The sequence below is a fragment of the Oncorhynchus nerka genome, linkage group LG10, assembly GCF_034236695.1.
Source record: "Oncorhynchus nerka isolate Pitt River linkage group LG10, Oner_Uvic_2.0, whole genome shotgun sequence".
Lineage (NCBI taxonomy): Eukaryota > Metazoa > Chordata > Actinopteri > Salmoniformes > Salmonidae > Oncorhynchus > Oncorhynchus nerka.
This window is the reverse complement of record NC_088405.1, coordinates 35,062,152-35,082,295: the sequence shown is the minus strand read 5'-3', so window position 1 is coordinate 35,082,295 and position 20,144 is coordinate 35,062,152. Positions and strand designations below refer to the sequence as shown.

The 20,144-nt window shown below is 42.4% G+C and overlaps 1 protein-coding gene across 4 annotated transcripts in view; it reads right to left on the bottom strand.

Moving 5' to 3' along the window:
* tjap1 (tight junction associated protein 1 (peripheral)) overlaps positions 1 to 18,508 on the bottom strand; it is a 78,018-nt gene extending 59,510 nt beyond the window's left edge. For 3 of the 4 annotated variants that reach the window (XM_065023256.1, XM_029669683.2, XM_029669685.2), the window contains exon 1: positions 18,154 to 18,508. The gene's annotated coding sequence lies outside the window, so the exon portion shown is untranslated. Of the gene's footprint in view, positions 1 to 7,361; positions 7,523 to 18,153 lie in introns of all 4 variants that reach the window. The other variant, XM_029669684.2, reaches the window with a different exon arrangement.
* Between the last annotated feature and the right edge of the window lie 1,636 nt (positions 18,509 to 20,144).

Sequence of the window (20,144 nt, the reverse complement as noted above, 5' to 3'; positions counted from 1 at the left end):
CCAAGGGGGGTATTCTCCATCATTGACCTTGGAATTAAATTCCCTTTGACTGGCAGTGAACTATGTCCTGTGTCAGTAAAATGCTAACCACATAACCTTGAGAGAGGTTGAGAGAGGATAAGAGTGCAGGAAGAAGAAAAAAAAGAAACGTCTGAGATGCCAGCCTGGTGTGCAATCCATCACCCGCCCGAAACCAAGTGCCCCGTCGTTGAAATAAATAATATGAAGCACAAATGTCAGTCAATAATTTAGAAAAACCATCCTTGTCATTACCTGAGTACTAACACAGTGACATGATATAAGAGGATGGAGAATTTAAATATACATGATTAAAAAAAAAAAAAAAATTTAAAAAGGGCATTTGAGTGTAGCCTCATACCATGGCTGTCACTCCATCTCATTCACTATGCCAGCCAAATAACACCTCAGAGCTTGACGGGCACACACAGTGGCATACATTTCACTAACTTAGTCTGCCTGTCACCAGATATAACAACATTAGAAAAGTCAGGGAGAATCTGCCATTGGTCTTTTAACTTGTATACATTTACATAGACACACACATGCTATTTATTCACCACTGACCCAGGACTAATGAAAATACTGTTCACAATCACTTATAGCAGACCGTGTATTGTAACTAAGCTTTTTTTATCAAAAGGAATCAGCAAAGTGAATTAATTTCCACACGTGGATAGAATCCCTGAGCAGAATAGGATGGAGTAAACGCAGTATCAACATCACCACTCTATCCAGTACATGCTAAACAAAGCAGAGTATCAACATCACCACCCTATCCAGTACACGCTAAACAAAGTACAACATCACCACTCTATCCAGTATTAACATCACCACTATCCAGTACATGCTAAACAAAGCAGAGTATCAACATCACCACTCTATCCAGTACACGCTAAACAAAGCAGGGTATCAACATCACCACTCTATCCAGTACACGCTAAACAAAGCAGAGTATCAACATCACCACTATCCAGTACATGCTAAACAAAGCAGAGTATCAACATCACCACCCTATCCAGTACACGCTAAACAAAGCACAGTATCAACATCACCACCCTATCCAGTACATGCTAAACAAAGCACAGTATCAACATCACCACCCTATCCAGTACATGCTAAACAAAGCAGAGTATCAACATCACCACTCTATCCAGTACATGCTAAACAAAGCAGAGTATCAACATCACCACTCTATCCAGTACATGTTAATACTGTGCTTTGTTTAGCATCACCACTCTATCCAGTACATGCTAAACAAAGCACAGTATCAACATCACCACTCTATCCAGTACATGCTAAACAAAGCAGGGTATCAACATCACCACTATCCAGTACATGCTAAACAAAGCACAGTATCAACATCACCACTCTATCCAGTACATGCTAAACAAAGCAGGGTATCAACATCACCACTATCCAGTACATGCTAAACAAAGCAGAGTATCAACATCACCACTACTATCCAGTACACGCTAAACAAAGCAGAGTATCAACAAACTAGAGTATCAACATCATCCACTATCCAGTACCACAAAGCCTATCCAGTACATGCTAAACAAAGCAGGGTAACATCAACATCACCACTAAACAAAGCAGAGTATCAACATCACCACTATCCAGTACATGCTAAACAAAGCAGAGTATCAACATCACCACTATCCAGTACATGCTAAACAAAGAACAGTATCATATGAGTTGGAACTAAACACTTAGGTATCCTTTTCATATCTTTTAACACCAGATTTACTTAACAAAAGGCACATCTCAATAGGTGGACCAGGTAAGTCATGACATGGCACAAGTAAGGGGGTGGGCCTTTCCTCTTTTGTTCAAGCAAGCGGGGAGGCCAATGACATCATAGATTCCCATCAGGCCAACTCCTTGAATGCCCTACTCCTTGAAGTTTGCAGTTGTGTCAACAAAAGAAAAAAAAACTTCTTTACTCAAATAGTTTTTTTACAATTTAGTGTGTGTGCGTGTGTGTCCTTTACTGTATTGATACTTGGGATATCGCTTTTCAACAGTAAAAGTTCCAAATTGGCTGGAGGATGTCTTTAAACAATAAACAAAGGCTATCAGAGCCTGGTGAATGTGGTGGTCTGTGAAGAAGAAAAAAGACAAACAAAAAGCTCATTATGGCATGGAAGAGTACACATTTATAGGGATATTACAGCAGCAGCATCCAGCCCAGAGGAACCCTGCTGCTGGAATGCAGTGGGGGAGAAGAGGAGAAGACAAGGCGGCTGTATTACCTCTCAGAAAGGCAGTGGAGGGAAGCCGATCCACCTGCTTAGCTGAGCAATGTTACCCAAAGCCCTCGGAGGACCGATTGTGGCTCTCATCCAGGTGTGACCTCGTGTTTCTCTTTCATTACCCAACACTGAATGAGCAAACACGTACGCACATGAACACACACACTGCCTACCTGCACTGGCTCATGCCAATTATCTGGAAATAGTGTGGAGGCATACACACACAAGTACACCCAGTACCTTTTTAAAACTACACACCACACACTAAAAACAGCACACCCACACACTGCCTTCAACCCAATTAGGCTAGGCCTACAGTATGTTGAGTTCTGTCGCCATTTCTCTCCCACCGTCTCATCTTCTCCTTAAATCATTAGTGGGAACAGGAGAAATGTCAGTGTCTGCTCTGAGCAAGGAGGGTATATTTCTCCTCAAGACATTCAACAGATGTTACAACAGCTTGTGATGGAGTCTAAAAGAGACACTCATACTTTGGAAACGAGACATTTGGATTCAGATGAAAAGCGGCTAAAAAAGATCAAGTTAGAGAACAAAGAAGGAGAGACACGATAAAAGAAAGCGATGAGCTGAAAGACTGGTTGAAAAGTGTTTTTTAAAGGATAGAATCAAAAGGAGGAGAAACATTAGTCAGTCTAACATTTAGGCTATGGCTCAGTGCATGAGGAGAGAGACAGATGAGTCACCCAATTTCCTTAGAGGAAGAAATCAACGGCAGACCACACCCCTGCCATATTCAAATAGGCCTACCAACCAGGGCCAACAAAAAAACTACACCTACTAAATGGGACAAATGAGAACATGGGGAATGGGAGCAGGTAGCCTAGCGGTTAAGAGCGTTGGGCCAGTAACCGAAAGCTCGCTGGTTCGAATTAGGGCTGGGCGATATAGAGATAATGTTTTAGCGCAAATGTTCCAAATGCCTGTATCGTTTTTATGAGCGTTTGTCTTTTTGGTCTCATGTGCACCGCCCAACTTGCAAAGACACCAAGCCCCTACCCCTCACATCAACGAAAAATCTTCTTCCTCTCTGACAAGCCGTTCCAACTCACTTTTTGCATTTAAAGTTTGGTCCAACATCAGTCATATGGACACCCAAACATTATTTGACCGTAATAGAGGAGAACTGAACCTTTGTAACAATACCCTTTTTATATCTCAACTCCCAAAACTTAGAACAGAGCAGATCTTGCTAAGACGAGAGAATCAATTAACATTTTTGTGGAAAAATTAATGCTCAGTTTGTCACATGCGGCTTTGCGCCAGCAGTATTTCAGCCATACTTACGTGCTAGGCGTCTAATCAGTGTTTTATAAATGTGCAATGATCATAAAAATACGCATCTATATAAAGAACTGGCAACTCATTCTCATTCTGAGAAATAAGCATCTTATCCAGGTAGGCCACTTGATTTCAACATCTAAACAAAGTGAACAGGCTGTTGTTCAAACAGTTGGAGACAGACATGTGGGTGTGTTCATAACAGTTCAACTGTTCTACCTTGTTAGCAAGCAAATAGATCCAAATTGGCTAGACTTTAAATACACTGAGCAAAAACATAAAAATGCAACATGTAAAGTGTTGGTCCCATGTTTCATGAGCTGAAATAAAAGACTCCAGAAATGTTCCATACGCACAAAAAGGGTATTATTATTGTTATTATTTCTCTCAGATTTTGTGAACACATTTGTTTACATCCCGCCTCCCGGGTGGCGCAGTGGTGAAGGGCGCTGTACTGCAGCGCCAGCTGTGCCACCAGAGACTCTGGGTTCGCGCCCAGGCTCTGTCGTAACCGGGAGGTCCGTGGGGCGACGCACAATTGGCCTAGCATCGTCCGGGTTAGGGAGGGCCTGGCCGGTAGGGATATCCTTGTCTCATCGCGCACCAGCGACTCCTGTGGCCGGCTGGGCGCAGTGCACACTAACCAAGGTTGCCAGGTGCACTGTGTTTCCTCCGACACATTGGTGCGGCTGGCTTCCGGGTTGGATGCGCGCTGTGTTAAGAAGCAGTGCGGCTTGGTTGGGTTGTCTATCGGAGGACACATGACTTTCACGGGAGTTGTAGCGATGAGACAAGATAGAAGCTACTAACAATTGGATACCAAGAAATTGGGGAGAAAAAGGGGGTAAATTCAAAAAAAAAAAAAAAAGCTGATTTAAAAGCATGATCATTACACAGGTACACCTTGTGCTGGGGACAATAAAAGGCCACTCAGTTTTGCCACACTACACAATTCCACAGATGTCTGAAGTTGAAGGATCATGCATGCTGAATGTTAATTTCTCTACCATAAGCCGCCTCCGTCATTTCATAGAATTTGGCAGTACGTCCAACCAGCCTCACAACCGTAGACCATGTATATGGCGGTTTGTGGATGAAAACGTTGTGAACGGAGTACCCCATGGTGGCAGTGGTATGGGCAGGCATTAGCTACGGACAACGAACACAATTGTATTTTATTGATGACAATGCACAGATACCGTGACGAGGTCCTGAGGACCATTGTCATGCCATTTATCCGCCGCCATCACGTGTACAACAGCGTATTCCACTTCCCGCCAATATCCAGCAACTTTGCACAGCCATTGAAGAGGAGTGGGACAACATTCCACAATCAACAGCCAGATCAACTCTATGAGGAGATGTGTCGCACTGCATGAGACAAATGGAGGTCTACTCACTGGTTCTGATCCATGTCCCTCTTTTCTTCTCTTTTTTTTTTATTTTTAAGTGTGTGTGACCAACAGATGCATATCTGTATTCCCAGTCAAGTGAAATCCATAGATGAGTTTAATGAATTGATTTAAATATTAATATTTCCTTATATAAACCGTAAACTGAATAAAATCTTTGAAATCGTTGCATGTTGCGTTCATATTTTTGTTCAGTATATGGAGATTAGCTGGCTACTGTGTGTAACTTTTATTTAACTAGGCAAATCAGTTAAGAACAAATTCTTATTTACAATGACGGCCTACCCCGGGACAAACCCGGACGACGCAGGGCCAATTGTGCGCCGCCCTATGGGACTTGTGATACTGCCTGGATTTGAACCAGGTACTGTAGTGACGCCTCTTGCACTGAGATGCAGTGCCTTTGACCGCTGTGCCACTTGGGAGCAGTATAATTTTACAAGTCCTGAATTTATTCGATTTGTCCCAACTGTTTCAAATGCAGTCTATTAACCTTTTAATAATGCAAAGGCAATTTGATAACGTGATATGATTTTTAGGCCATATCGCCAAGCCCTAGTTCGAATCCCAGCACCGACTAGGTGAAAAATCTGTCCATGTGCCCTTGAGCAAGGGACTTAACCCTAATTGCTCCTGTAAGTCACTCTGGATAAGAGTGTCTGCTAGATTACTCAAATGTTACTGTAAAATGGGGGAATACTCTGACAAAATGATTAGGCGTAGACTACCTTTTGGGCATGTGGGAAAATGGAATAGAATAGATTGAGGGGAAAAGATCGTAGGGGGATGAATACTGGGGGCGGAGACCAGAATAGGCATTGTTTACTTTGACACACTGTAGAGTACAAAATACACACTAAAATACAACATTGTCAGACAGCTTGCTGTGCCTGCCAAACCCCTGCTGGTGCAAACCCACATGTTTGTTTGTTTAGGTACATAGGCCTATAAACAGCTCTTTCATAGGGTTATTAATATTATCATCAGGGAATGGAATGTGCATGCAAATGTTTTTCAAAATAAAAAACACCCTGTACCATTCAACGCCGATTCAAATGGGGTTTCATACGTTTTGACAAGACCTGGGATTCATCTGTGCCTCTGGTGCATCTTAGGAGGAGACGAACCAAAGAAGTTAATGGATGAACTCAAAAACGGCAGAGGGTCTGCTCTTCCAAATAAACGTCAAAAATTATTCCACAATACAAGAGACACTTCCAACCTCTGTCCTGGAATCAGTCAGGAGACGGGACTAATTCACAGCCACTGCAGGGGACAAAAGACTGGAAGAACAGACAAGAGACAGCTACTGGCAGTCTCCCTCCCTCTAGCTGAAACTATCCCATGATGCCATTGGAACGCGGCTCTGTTGAGACATGCCAGTCCAGACTCCCCATACAAAGTCGCCCGTGCAGTACAAGACCGAGCTCCTTTTATTAGTAGTCCAATATCATAGGCAAACCCCCAGGAGGCATAATGGCTTTACCGCCACTTCATATAGGAAGTAGGGGTCTGAAAGCCACTTGGAGGCCACCAAGAAAATTGGACACAGACAATTCTAATCTAGAGCAAAGCACTAAAGGCTGTTGCTTTTATTGCTTTGCAGTTGATTTTCCTTTTTATTTTTCTAACCCGGAGTTAAACCCAATGCTTTGCCTGTCACAAGGCACCGTTTCAACAAGACAAGTCACACACACGTACGTAACTAGGCAATAAAAAGCAAGGGAGTAAACACTGAACAGTATAACATTCTGGTTAAATCATAAAGGGTAATAGCTGCCAACTGGCCTAAAAAGGCTGATAAAAATAGCATCCTCTTATTTCGCTATTCTTTCTCATTACGAAGAGACTCAAAAACAACAACAAAAAACATGCGGAGTCTCCCATTAAAAGTTCATGTTGGCCAGCTCTCCCTCTATAGATAATAAAATGACAGTTTGCACACACAAAGTGCTCCCACACACTCTAGGGAGCTGGAAATCATTAAAACCACGTGTGTAGCAGGGAAAACAAAAGGTGGACCTGGCCAATCATATTCATAAAATATTGAGCTATAAATGATTCAGCCATTTAGTGGTAGCAGCTGTGAGGATGTGTGTCCTGCTTGTCTGAATAATACTAGCGGAGAACACAGTGCCTGGCAGGATTCAAGACTGCACTGTCCCTAGGGAGTGTCAATTCTCATTCACTCTCTGTAAGGCCAACAACTGCTGCAGGTGACTGAATGAAACAGAAGAGGAAGTATATTCACTATGGAAACAGGGACATTCTCTGAAGTGTGTGTGTGTGCGCACACACACACACACGTCAGTGTACCATTGCATACACTAGTGAGAGAAAACAGTAATCACTTTAAGTTTCTTTTAGAAGGACTGACCTCTGCTTTAATGCAATGGATCCAGAGGTCAGTACAATGCTGATGTGGCTGTTCCAGCCCTAGTGAGTCACTGGGCATGCAGCGGTGCTGAGAAATGTGCAATCAGCGCAAATCACTGGAATCACTGGAGCCTGGCGCAACCTTGGGAGCGCTCCTGAAATCTTCAAATATCATAAGACAAAAAACAGTGACATTAGAAATGCAGATATGCTGCGTGCTTTGGCCATTGTTCAGTAACACTTCTTTCCAAACCAAGCAACGGTCTTATTTTTATATTCAGCCAAAGCACGACTGGTTAGATGGGTTTTGCTTCATCATTTATTTTACGAGTCGCTTATAGGTAGTAATAGAGCCAGGCTCAGACCAGGATTACATTTTTCATCAGTATCCAACTCATTCACAGGACACATTCCACAAAGGGATGTGTAATGAGTGTATACAGTGTATGACTGAATAAATGGCAGAAATAGACTCAACCTTCAGAGGAGAGCTTGAAATGGGGACTGTTTTAAGAAGAAATACTGTGACCACTTGTTTGCCTGGATGTCAGAGGTTAGAACACTATCAGCCCATGATGCCAAAAACACGGCACAATAGTAGGGCCCTGTTCACCATATCTGGAACAGTGTGTCCAAAGGTTTGCTGGGAAATCACAGGCAAGGACAGCCAATGGCGCTGACGCAAGAACGACAGCGTGGGAGGAGGTGGTGAAAATGAGTGAAAAGAGGAAGAGACAGGGCGAGAGTGAGAGCGCCTGGGAAAGGAGTCAAGAATGTCCTGGCATGAGCTCGGAGGACTGTCATGACGAGTGTGACTGCAGATGATCCTCAGCTATAAAGGACAACGCCAGATCCACTAGAAAATAAGCATCTGACCAAATTACACGAGAATCCCTAATGCCAAAAGTTAGTAAAAAAAAAGAATACCATTCAAATTAAGGCGTTAGACAGTATTTCTTCTTCCTGAATAAAGATAGCAATTTTCCCTTCCACTACAGCCCATGATAAGGGGTGAATGATAAGCAGTGGAGGATGTAGGCAAAGAAGTAGGTCTAGTGGCAGCCAGAATGAGAGGCCTGTCGTGCAGGCCAGAGAGGCCTATAGCCTAATGAGCCAGGCCAGTCAGAAGCTCTGTAATGAGGCTACGCTCCTCATCCCGGTGTTGCCGCCACTACTCCAGTAGCAGCTGGCCACACAGGCAGTCACACCTGGACAATCCCAGGGTGCAGGGAGTTAAGCCCCAGCCAGCAGAGCTGGTAGCAGTGGGAGGCAGGAACAGAGAGATAGCTCTGTTTGGCGTCTACACACAAGGTTCGGTTTGCTCAGCTAGGCGAAGTGAACGTCCCTTAAAAGACCTTCCCTTGAAAAACGAGAAAAAAAGCAGCAAGAGTACCGTTTTGTCCCTCTTGAGAAGCCGTAGCCAGTATACCCTTAGATTCATTCTGACTAAGACAACAAGTAATCTGTAATTAATTGACGTAATTCGCATGAAAACGAGTCACCACTCGTTGAACGACAAACACTTAATTGAAGAATCCCTACTGTTGACCAATCACCGTCGAAGGGTTTTGCCTCAAAAAAGAAAATTGCATGCACGAACAGCCCAAAAAAATCCTTGGTGAAGACCAATATGAACAAAATATATGCAAACTGTTCCGAACTCTTTGGATAGGATGCACGCAACGTCTTTAGCCTAGCTAGCTAAGGCCTGCAAGACTTTGTACGGTTTCCCAGCCTCTGACTGACTGAGACAGCCAGCCAGGTCTAACAAGGGAAAGTAAGAAACAGGAATAAGTGAGGAAAGGAAGGTTTGATGGAGTGGGTATGGAGGGAGGGGAGAGGCGTTTTGAAAGGTTGTGGTTGTAAGCCATTGTAAAAAATACCGCAGCAGGCTGTCACGAGCAACAATTCATTTTAAATACTCACAAAATGTGCAAAACACCTAGATAAATCATTCAATTGGAAAACAAACTGGATATACCGGGAACCATAAGATTAAGAGAGAAAGTGGGTGTTTGTGTTGGAGGACACAAAGGGGACTGTGCGACTTCTCCCAAGGTTACTTTCAAAGTGTTTGTCGTCTTGAGGGATGGGTGTGTAGCCGAGATCAGTTATTCTTACCAGTAAATATATCCATTGGCAACACTAGTGAGGAGAAATCAACTAAAAAGACTATGGCCTCAATTGTTTTACTTTGAGTTAACAGAGTTATAAAACCCTCAAAAAATATATATGTATATATGCTTATTAAAAGCTCAGTGGTAGCCAAAGATCAACTGAATTGTTGTGTGACCTACCAAGCATGCACCTGACATGTCAAGATGATTGGTTTCAATAATGCCTCAAATGTACCCTAATCAATTCACTGTCACTCAGTGCCATTCATCCCCATTTCAAAAACATTTTAAACAATTAACACTCTGAATGTACTTATGTTGAATGATACTAATTAGGTTAGATGACTTTTTAAGAGAGATGGAGTGTGCACGTAACAGTCCACCGCCTCTTCTCTGAAGCAATGACCTTTCACTTAGACATCTGAACAGGTTATAATGAGGAAACAAGTAACTTCATTAACTTCCACTAATCGCTGAGAAGCATTTAAGATGTGAACGAGGTAGGGAGGGAGCTAACAGATAAAATAATAAAGAGCATGGAGAAAACTAAATGGCTGGTTAAGTAAGAGATAGTCTATACGCTAGGTGTTTGGCCGTCTAAAATAAGCTTTGGAGGAATCCAAAATGTACTCCAACTTGTCACAATTCAAAACCCACTTCAAAATATTTTTGGGGGCAAATAAAATCTTTTTTAAATTCTAAATCCTCACCTTTTGTTCTACTCAATCATTTAGAGAGACGATTTGTCTTGAACTGCCGGCAAACAAACACTATAGTGCAGGTTGTTTTTATCCACCTCTGTCTGAGACCAAACGGAAAGTATGTGGCGGGTCACAGATAATTGGAAACGGCCAACTAAACAAACAGAAAGAGAGTCCTGACAGGATGGCAATGGGAGCATGTGGCTGAAGGGTACATTTGCATAAGAACCGCATGGTGCTGCTTTCTGAAGTGCATTCCACCAAAACGGGGGCACTGAAGGACAGCTCGCACCACACGGCTACGGGTTTCAGAGATCAGCTCCCCTTTCACCAGCCCCCTGGATCTTCCCCCTCCACACACAAACAGATCAACCATTGTCTGCTGAGCTCCCTGGTAAATGGTATGGACTGTCCTGTGTTCACGTCACTTCCAAGCACTAGCAGCAGCTTTCTGGATACTCAGCAGCAGGGATAATGAACAGTCACGCAGTAGCCGGGCTGGCTCGGATTCAGCTCAAATCCACTGCCCCAGACATTCCGGTTCCGCTGTGTCCAGAGGATGATTAATATCTCAGCTACAAATCAGTCAAGTTTTATTACCAGTTCCAACCCATGATGGTGAGTGTCAGGTTTATTGCAAAGCCAGCCCCCACAGACGTGGTTTTTTTTGCAACAAATTTTCTTCAATAATAAAAAAAAAAAAAAGTTGAGGTGGCATCATGGTGAAGAGCACAGGCTCCCGGCACAGCTCTCCTTACTAACATACAAGTGCAACAAAGATTTAATTTCCACATATTGGTGAACCATTTTATTTTTTACAAGCTCCAACATCTCTATTCAATCTCACTCTCTGATCCATCAGCAGCCAATACTCAAAAGTGTAATCTTGCCACAAATCCTAACGTCTCTTTTCTAATTGACAAAACCCAAAGAGCTCTATATTACCAAACCACACTCATCCTGATTAAAAAAAATAAAATAAAACTCCTTTCTCTCGAAGCTGGATTTATCCCTCTCTAAACTACCATGCCAAGCTCATCAATCCACCACTACACCCACAAACCTCATGAGTGTGTGCCTACCACGTGGGCCCCAGAGTGAGGAGAACTTTCTGGGACTGGTGGCAGAGGCTCCCCCTCAGGGGAGACAACGAGCGGTGCGGATAGGCCTAGCTCTTTCGGCTGCTGAACCAGTGTAGTAGAGGTGCCCCTCCCTTCCCTGGAGCAGACAGAACATTAGAGTGCTTGCTGTCCACACTGCAGTTGTTAGGCCATACAAGTTTGCTGTAATATTTTAACAAGGTCCACTTTTTTTTCTTTTTCTCCTCTCTGCTCGCACTTCTCAAAAAATGAAATCCCGTTCAACATTTAAGGGGATATTTTACCCAAATTACAAAATGACATATTGGTATGACAGGAATCCCTGCTTTAGTTTAGTTTCCCTGGCACAGTCTCTAAATGCTTACGTTTGAGCATTTGTGGCACAAATCCCATTCAAGTCATGGTACCGATATTAGCATTTTCGTGCATCATGTTCAAATTATCTATAAATGACAGATTCAGAATCAATGAGATACTTTCAGATGATTTGGACAAGATGCACAAAAAAATGCTAATATCAGTACCATGATGAATGGGATTTGTGCCACAAACGCTAAAACATTTGCATTTGGAAACAGTGCCAGGGACATAGGGTAAGTAAACCAGCGAATAATTTTGTAATTTGTGTGAACTACTCCTTTAATAAAATGCAGATTGCCTTAGCCTAGTTATCCAGCTGAAATCACACGCTCTCAGCTACTTCAGTCAGCACACCACATGGAGTGTGCATTATAGGTCTTCACTGGTCCCCAAAATTTGACCTTTGGTAAACAAATCCAAAAGCGCATTCAGGTCGCGCTGAACGTCGGACGAAAAGTTCAAAAAGGTCCGTTACAGCCCGTAGAAACATGCCAAACTAAATATGGAATCAATCTTTAGGATGTTTAACATAAAACTTCATTCATGTTCCAACCGGACAATTCCTTTGTCTGTACAAATGAAGTGGAACGTAGCTACCTTTCACGTGAGCGCGCCAGACCGAGGCTGTGGCACTCTGCCAGACCACTCACTCAAAGCACTCTTATGAGCCCCTCCTTTAGAGTAGAATCCTCAAAACAGGTTCTAAATACTGTTGACATCTAGTGGAAGCCTTGGGAAGTGAAACATAACTAATAACCCACGGTATCTTCAATGGGGGCCGAGTTGAAAAACTAAAAACCTCAGATTTCCCGCTTCCTGGCTGGATTTTTTCTCAGGTTTTTTCCTGCCATATGGGTTCTAGTATACTCACAGACATCATTCAAACAGTTTTAGAAACTTCAGAGTGTTTTCTATCCAAATGTACTTATTATATGCATATTCTAGCTTTTACGGCTGAGTTGCAAGCAGCTTAATTTGGGCATGTTTTTCAACCAAGCTACCCAATACTGCCCCCTACCCCAAAGAAGTTAACCAGAACTGATAAAGCCGGAGAGAAGGTCCGCTCTAGCAGGCAAGGAGGAGCCGTACTTTGAGCCAGTGACACAGGGAGGCAGCAAGAGAGAGCAACCAACCAAGACTCACGTTACTGTAGATTAATAGCTGCCATAGCTGGGTTATTTATCATCAAATATGATTGTAGTACCAGTCTTGACTGCTAGTTAATTTATCTAATGTTAGCTAGCTAGACTGAGGCTGCAGTGCAAGCGCTTTCTAATCCTACATATAACTCTTCATAATACTAGGTAGCACCCTACCGGTTGGTTCTTTTAGTTCCGTCATTTTAATTCAATTTTACATTGACTAAGTATCTATTTTTTGCCACACACAGAGCAAGGCTCTGACTGTAGCCTATTGCCGCTTTTATGACTCACGATTGGCCAACAACAAGCTACACTCTCGTGAAAAGCAAGAGCAGCAGCATAAATTATGCAATTTCTCTCGCTCTCTACAGCAGCGTTCGGGTCTGTACAGGCCCTTTCCGGATAAGTCAGTGAAAATATACACATATCCGAGACAATCATATCAGATCCAACCTAGACCCGTGATATTAATTAGAATTCTGGATCGGGTCTCGGGTACAGGTGGAGCCGTGAAAACATTGGTGTGCATCCCATCCATGTTATAACAGCTTCAGTAAACTAAATGTTATCAGTGTAGTGGGGGAGGCTGGGTTTGTCTTTTCCCAAGCATCAATTCCAGGGAAATGTCACTCTCATTATGACCAGAGATGTTTTGCTATACAGACAATGGCATTCTGGTTAGACCACAATTCAAGTAACGTTCTCTACAAAAGACACATTTGTACCCCACAAGTCAAGAAACACAAGAAGGACAAAGACCGTGTGGCTACAAACCATTAGCAGGGAACACATTTGACTGCGTGGAAGTTTCACTACACTATATTTCTGATGAATGATTGGCCAACAAATACATTGACCACTAGTAGTCTTCTCATAAAACATAAAACTGGTGTGTGGGTAAGTCTCAATGGAAAAGCACCACTAGACTTCTGCTAGAGCTAAACTACTGCTCTCCCTACAGAGACAAGCATGATGGAATAAACGTACCACGCAAATATTTTATAAGGAAAAATACAAAAAGCACTTAAATAGTTCATTTCAAGTTGACATAAGAACACAGTGAAAAACTGGGGCTACAGTGAAAGCCTAATTAATTACCAGGCTTACGTTGGATAAAGCCTCCTGAGGGGGATAGGTTTTGTCGTGCCCTTTTCACAACTGTCTTGGTGTGCTTGGACCATATTAATTTGTTAGTGATGTGGACACCAAGGAACTTGAAGCTCTCAACCTGCTCCACTGCAGCCCCGTCAATGAGAATGGGGGCGTGCTCGGTCCTCTTTTTCCTGTAGTCCGCAATCATCTCCTTTGTCTTGAGCACGTTGAGGGAGAGGTGTTGTCCTGGCACCACACAGCCAGATCTCTGACCTCCTCCCTATAGGCTGTCACGTCGTTGATCAGGCCTGCCACTGTTGTCATCGGCAAATTGAATGATGGTGTTGGAGTCGTGCCTGGCCGTGCAGTCATGAGTGAACAGGGAGTACAGGAGGGGACTGAGCACGCACCCTGGTGAGCTCCAGTGTTGAGGATCAGCGTGGCAGATGTGTTGTTACCTACCCGTACCACCTGGGAGCTGCCCGTCAGGAAGTCCAGGATCCAGTTGCAGAGGGAGGCGTTTAGTCCCAGGGTCCTTAGCTTATTGATGAGCTTTGAGGGCACACTGGTATTGAACACTGAGCTGTAGTCAATGAATAGCACTCTCACATAGGTGTTCCTTTTGTCCAGGTGGGAAAGGGCAGTGTGGAGTGTAATAGAGATTCCATCATCTGTGGATCTGTTAGGGCGGTATACAAATTGGAGTGGGTCTCGGGTTTCTGGGAAAATGGTGTTGATGTGAGCCATGACCAGCCTTTCAAAGCACTTCATGGCTCCAGACGTGAGTGCTACAGGTCAGTAGTCATTTAGGCAGGTTACCTTAGTGATCTTGGGCACAGGCACTAGTGGTCTGCTTAAAACATGTTGGTATTACAGACTCGGACAGGTGTTCGGAGCATGCTAGATAGCTAATTAGCACAGGTGGTCGCATCTGGTCTTCCGTAAACAGGCGCTGTAACATGGAGATATGGCCAAGGGGGAACACTAGTCCTAACAAGGTGTATCAATTTAAAACATGTTTTAAATTATTATTGTTATTGACTCTTGTGTAATGTAATGGAACTGAGAGTCAATGATCAAGGGCTGTTGGATACCGTCTCCACCATTGGCTAAAACAATGACAATTTCAGAAGTTACTGACCACTGTAGAATGCTTTTTAAAACATCAGTAATACGATTTGAAGTGTCCTCATTCCAATTACAGGGACTCAAAAGAATCCTGTATTGTTATTTTTCGTCACTACCTCCCCGAGTCGGGAGTGGATCGTTTGCATGCCTACTGCCTTCCTTGGATGTGGTAGCCGTTTCTCAGGCAGCCTCTCCGGAATCGAACCCTGATTCCCAGTTAGCCCTGGTCACCATGGTAGGCACAGAAACAACCATCAAAAGTTGATAGGGCAGACATTCGAATGACACGCCAGTGCAGCGAAGGATTACCAAAAGCGGGTGCGCATGTCCCCGAAGGTCAGCACTTGTTGGCACGTCTTAGCACTAGAACTGCCACAGTTGCAAGTAACATTGGAGTGATCAGTGGAACCATAACTGATTTAATGAGCCATTCACAGATTCCCTGTACCGACCATGTGTACTTAGACTTGCATGTATTCATCTTTTTTTGTGAAAAGAATATGTCAGGATCAACCAGGTAGAGCATGAGGGAACAGTCTCTAAAAGAGGCACAGTTGATGAGGGCCCTTCCAGGATGGATCACATATGCCAATTGGTCAGGAGTGAGACTGATAGACCATCCTCTCGGTGTGTCCTAATACAGAGAGTGAGAACCAGGAATGGAAGTACTACAGCCAGACCCCAATATCTGTCTGCACTATCACTACGGCCAGGTAAAATAACTAGACCCTCCCCAGACGGCAGAGACAGACCCAGAGGACGCTGAAACAATGTTCACCTGCTGAGAGTGAGAATCCAGGCGTGGGAGAATGAATACATCAAATTTCACTTATAATTATAAAAATTACAACATAATACAAATAGGTCTAATGCAAATAAGTGTTATTTCATGAACAATAAGTTTAAAAAGTTCATTATAGAAGTTTATTAACGGGCTAAGTCCCCTGGAGTGACACCATCTTCATGTCACACTAACAGGCTGACCACACCGCTCATGACGCGTGCGTGTTGCATAATACATTTAGAAATCTGTGTTATTCAATTATTGCACCCACACTGCTCAGGCGCGTCAATGAGCATCTGCGTTGCCACGGGCTAAAATAGAAGTCCTTTCTATTTCTGACGCAGACCGCGCTGCAAGTCCTGCCTCTCCCATCTCATTGGTTTATAGAAGCAGGTACCCACGTGCCATCTCATTGGTTATACCCACGTGGGTGATTGAAAGACGAACTGTGTTGCTGCTCAGTGTAGTAATGCTATGAAAGTTTAGATGCTAATCACCATGCTAGTTCAAAGATGAAAAAGCCTGGAAGGAGAGATGACTAGAAACGATTCGGTTGACCGTTTTATGTGTGGATTAATTGTCAGGAGTAGAGGACCTTGTGCATTTCAGGTAAAATAACAACTCAATGTTTATATCCCAGGACAAATTAGCTAGCAACAGCAAGCTAGCTAAATAGGACAAATTAGCTAGCAAGTGCATGCTAACTAGCTAAATTGCCATAAAGTTTTAATGCTTTTCGACCTGTCCCCAAATTAATGTCATTGGTTCAGAGTTTGTTTTGATATTTTAACCTGAGTGTCGTGATCACGTTTGGTGTAGGTGGACAAAATAAATGTATGGACAATGGCGCACGCACACAGCCGGTTTGGGTTCCGTGTAAGGGGGGAGCTCTCACTCCGTTGGAAATCTCAGACTGTTGGTCCATTTTGGGCCTTATTGTTAACAGTAAGCCTAACATTTCACCACAACATGTTTTCATTGTTTTTTATACTTTAATTATACAAATTATTTCCATATAGGCATCACATCAAAGGACTAAGAAACAGACCCCTTTTATGGCAGAGAAGTGCAATGTTTTGAGAAATATTTCTGATGTAGAGCTTACAAATTTGTTCAAGAACCAGCCATGTCTGTACTTCCTTATTGCAGAATCCTGCCCAGCACAATGGTGCCCAAATGCTAGTTCGTTGTTTAATCACAGAATTGTGTCACACTAAGTGGACATTGATTAAATGTTGGCCCTAAAAGCAATCAGAACTATTTGGAAATATCATGAATAGACTGGGGGACTATTCTTTCATTAAATACATTTCTGTTACAAATAAAAGAGTAGGTGAAGGGAATATTATTCTTTTTTTTTCATTAATTTACTTAAGTTCAAAGTTTCACTACCTAACCTGGGAACAGTCACACCATTGAACAATTGTCACGGTTGGTTCATTGTAAGAAAACACATTATACACTGCATGAATTGACTAATTATTCAAGTAAAAAAATACAATTTTAAATTAAAAGCTTTTAGTATTGTATAACAATTTTGCCATTATGGATTAAAATGGGTGTCTAGTCAACTACCCATATCAAGTTTTGATTTCAACTTTTAAAGAAGGAATTGTCTCCCGACCTCGAATTTCATGAGGTTTTCTTGAAAGTGGAAAATGACAGGTGCTTAGATCAAACGATATGGACGAATCAGAGTTAGCAAATCTCATGCCATATTACCTTAGCAATCGAGATAGTGATGCATTGACAGCATACTGGCATACTCACTATGCAGATTCGGTTGCAAAACGTTTCGTCAATCGTTTACATTACTAAGCAAACGAGAGTCTCTATTGGACAAATTCAAGTAGGTCCCTCCCCATTTCGTTCCGTTTACTGTTTGCCTTCGTTTGGTTTCTTACACCGTAAACGTTTTCTGATGCAAGACGTAATGAATCCACCTCTAGCTCAGTGCCATCAATATCAGTCAAAGGTGGATTTATCGGTCAGATCAAGTCATAAAAACATTGAGTAGGCTTTAAATACAAACGGGCACCTCTGTCGATACTTACTCACACGACATAGCCTGCGGCAATGTCCGACTCAATGATTTACAGTCGATGCAAATGACTTAGCCAGTTAAAACAAATGCAAAATATCTCCGATATCGATGTTAACAATTTAGCTAAAAATAATCTAAAATAAGCCATCGATTTGATGTCTCATGATTGACCGGTCACGCGATAACGAAAGTACATCCCCATTGAATTCGGTTCTGTGGCCCACTTCAAAAGGTATTGTATCGAATTTTGTTCACAAATAACATATCTACAAACGTTTGCTTCTTTAGATTATTATAAATATAGACAGCTAAACTTAAATCTTACCTGTTTAATGTCTGTTGTTATAGTTACCCCAAATAATAAAATTTAAAAAATCAGTGTCAGAGGGCTGAGTCAGATCCGTAATAAACTTTATCCGCTCTTCTTAGGACGGACGCTGTCTGCAGTTTGGTAGGAAGGAAGCTCATGCGCTGTAATTATTCGATCACGTTGCGTAGACTAGACTCAATAATGACAATGATATAAGTGCCTAACCATTAAGCAATTACACAACCGATAACTAACGGTTTATTCTCTATAAAACCGAAATTCAGGTATAGTTGTTCCCGGCCAAAGTTGATCTCCTACCCTCTTCATCTATCGCCATCTTTACCCGCGGGGTACGCTGGGTAATCCTAGGAATCCCCACGCACTGCGCGTCTTGACGTTTATGATATTCTGGAAATGGGATGGCAGGTGGGCTCTTCCAACTTTGAGCTAGCTGCAGCACTTCATAGGCCACTAGTTTCATGGTACACATAATATGAGTGAAGGTGCTATTTTTGATATCAATTGAAGTACATTAATTTAATAATAGGCTAAAGGGTTAAATGTTAAACGTTGATAACAAAGTGCCCAATAGTCTACTTTATGATGTCAATTAAATTAGGCCTACTGCCCAACATAGGCTATTTAAGCAATAAGGCCTGAGGGGGTGTGATATATGGCCAATATACATACCATGGCTAAGGGCTGTTCTTAAACACAGCACAACAGAGTGCCTGGAAACAGCCCTTGGCCGTGGTGTATTGGCCATATACCACAAACCCCTGAGGTGCCTTATTGCGATTATAAACAGTTTACCAACTTAATTAGAGCAGTAAAAAATACATGTTTTGTCACACTCATGGTCACTCTTTTTTTGTATGGGCATTAGCACAGTATACCTGATCACAATTCTAGTTTCAAGACAGCAGCAATTAGAAAAAACAAAAAAGTAGCTTTTGCTGATTTATTGGTGCATTGAACCATGTCCAGCGCTGTAGTTTAAAAACTCTGTAGATAATGCTGAAACAATGGCATCATATCTGAATTTCTCCATTGTTATGCATCTTCACCATTGATCCCAAGTGGAAGACAAAACAATAATTCATAATTGTATTCACAGGATAGGCAATCCCCAAATATTTCAAGTAATATCTGAAACATAGGCTACTGCAAGAATCTTTGTTTTTTTGGACAAAATGAGCCAGAACAAAGCATTGGGAGAAAAGAGGCTACCCAATTCTGATATTTTTTCCACTGATTGGTCTTTTAATCACATCAGCCCTTTTCACACCAGATATTTTTCAGATCTGATCTGATTGGTCAAAAGACCAATTATTGAAAATAAGATCAGAATTGGGCTGCCATTGTAAACGCAGTGAGGGTCCTCTGGGCTCCTGATGTGTTACACATAGAGGCTGAGCAGCAGGTGGCAGTCTCAGATCCTAGTTGACACATTTGTGGCTCCATGAGCAAAGATGAGCACTCCTCAGAGCAGAAAACCAGTTCAGCTAACTTCATCAATGATTGCTCATTCCAGGCGCCCTGCCATTTTTTAACTGAATCAATTATTACACAGGGGTTGGCAATGGTATAGGCTATATTTGGACAAATAAAACGTGTTTTAAAATATTTATTTTACTAGGCAAGTCAGTTAAGAAGAAATTCTTATTTTCAATGACAGCCTATGAACAGTGGGTTAACTGCCTTGTTCAGGGGCAGAACAACAGATTTGTACCTTGTCAGCTCAGGGATTCGGTCTTGCAACCATTCATTTACTAGTCCAACGCTCTAACCACTAGGCTACCTGCCGCAGAATGATTAACCACTTTAGGATTATATACGATTAAAGTAGGTAAATTATATAAGGCACTTATGGTTGTCCCATAACTCATTGTTTAGAATCACTAGTTCTACAACATTTCAAACAATGTTGTCAACAGCACCTTGCCATACCCTCTAGTAAGACAATTAATTAACCTGCATTCATCTTTCAACAGCACAAAACAATG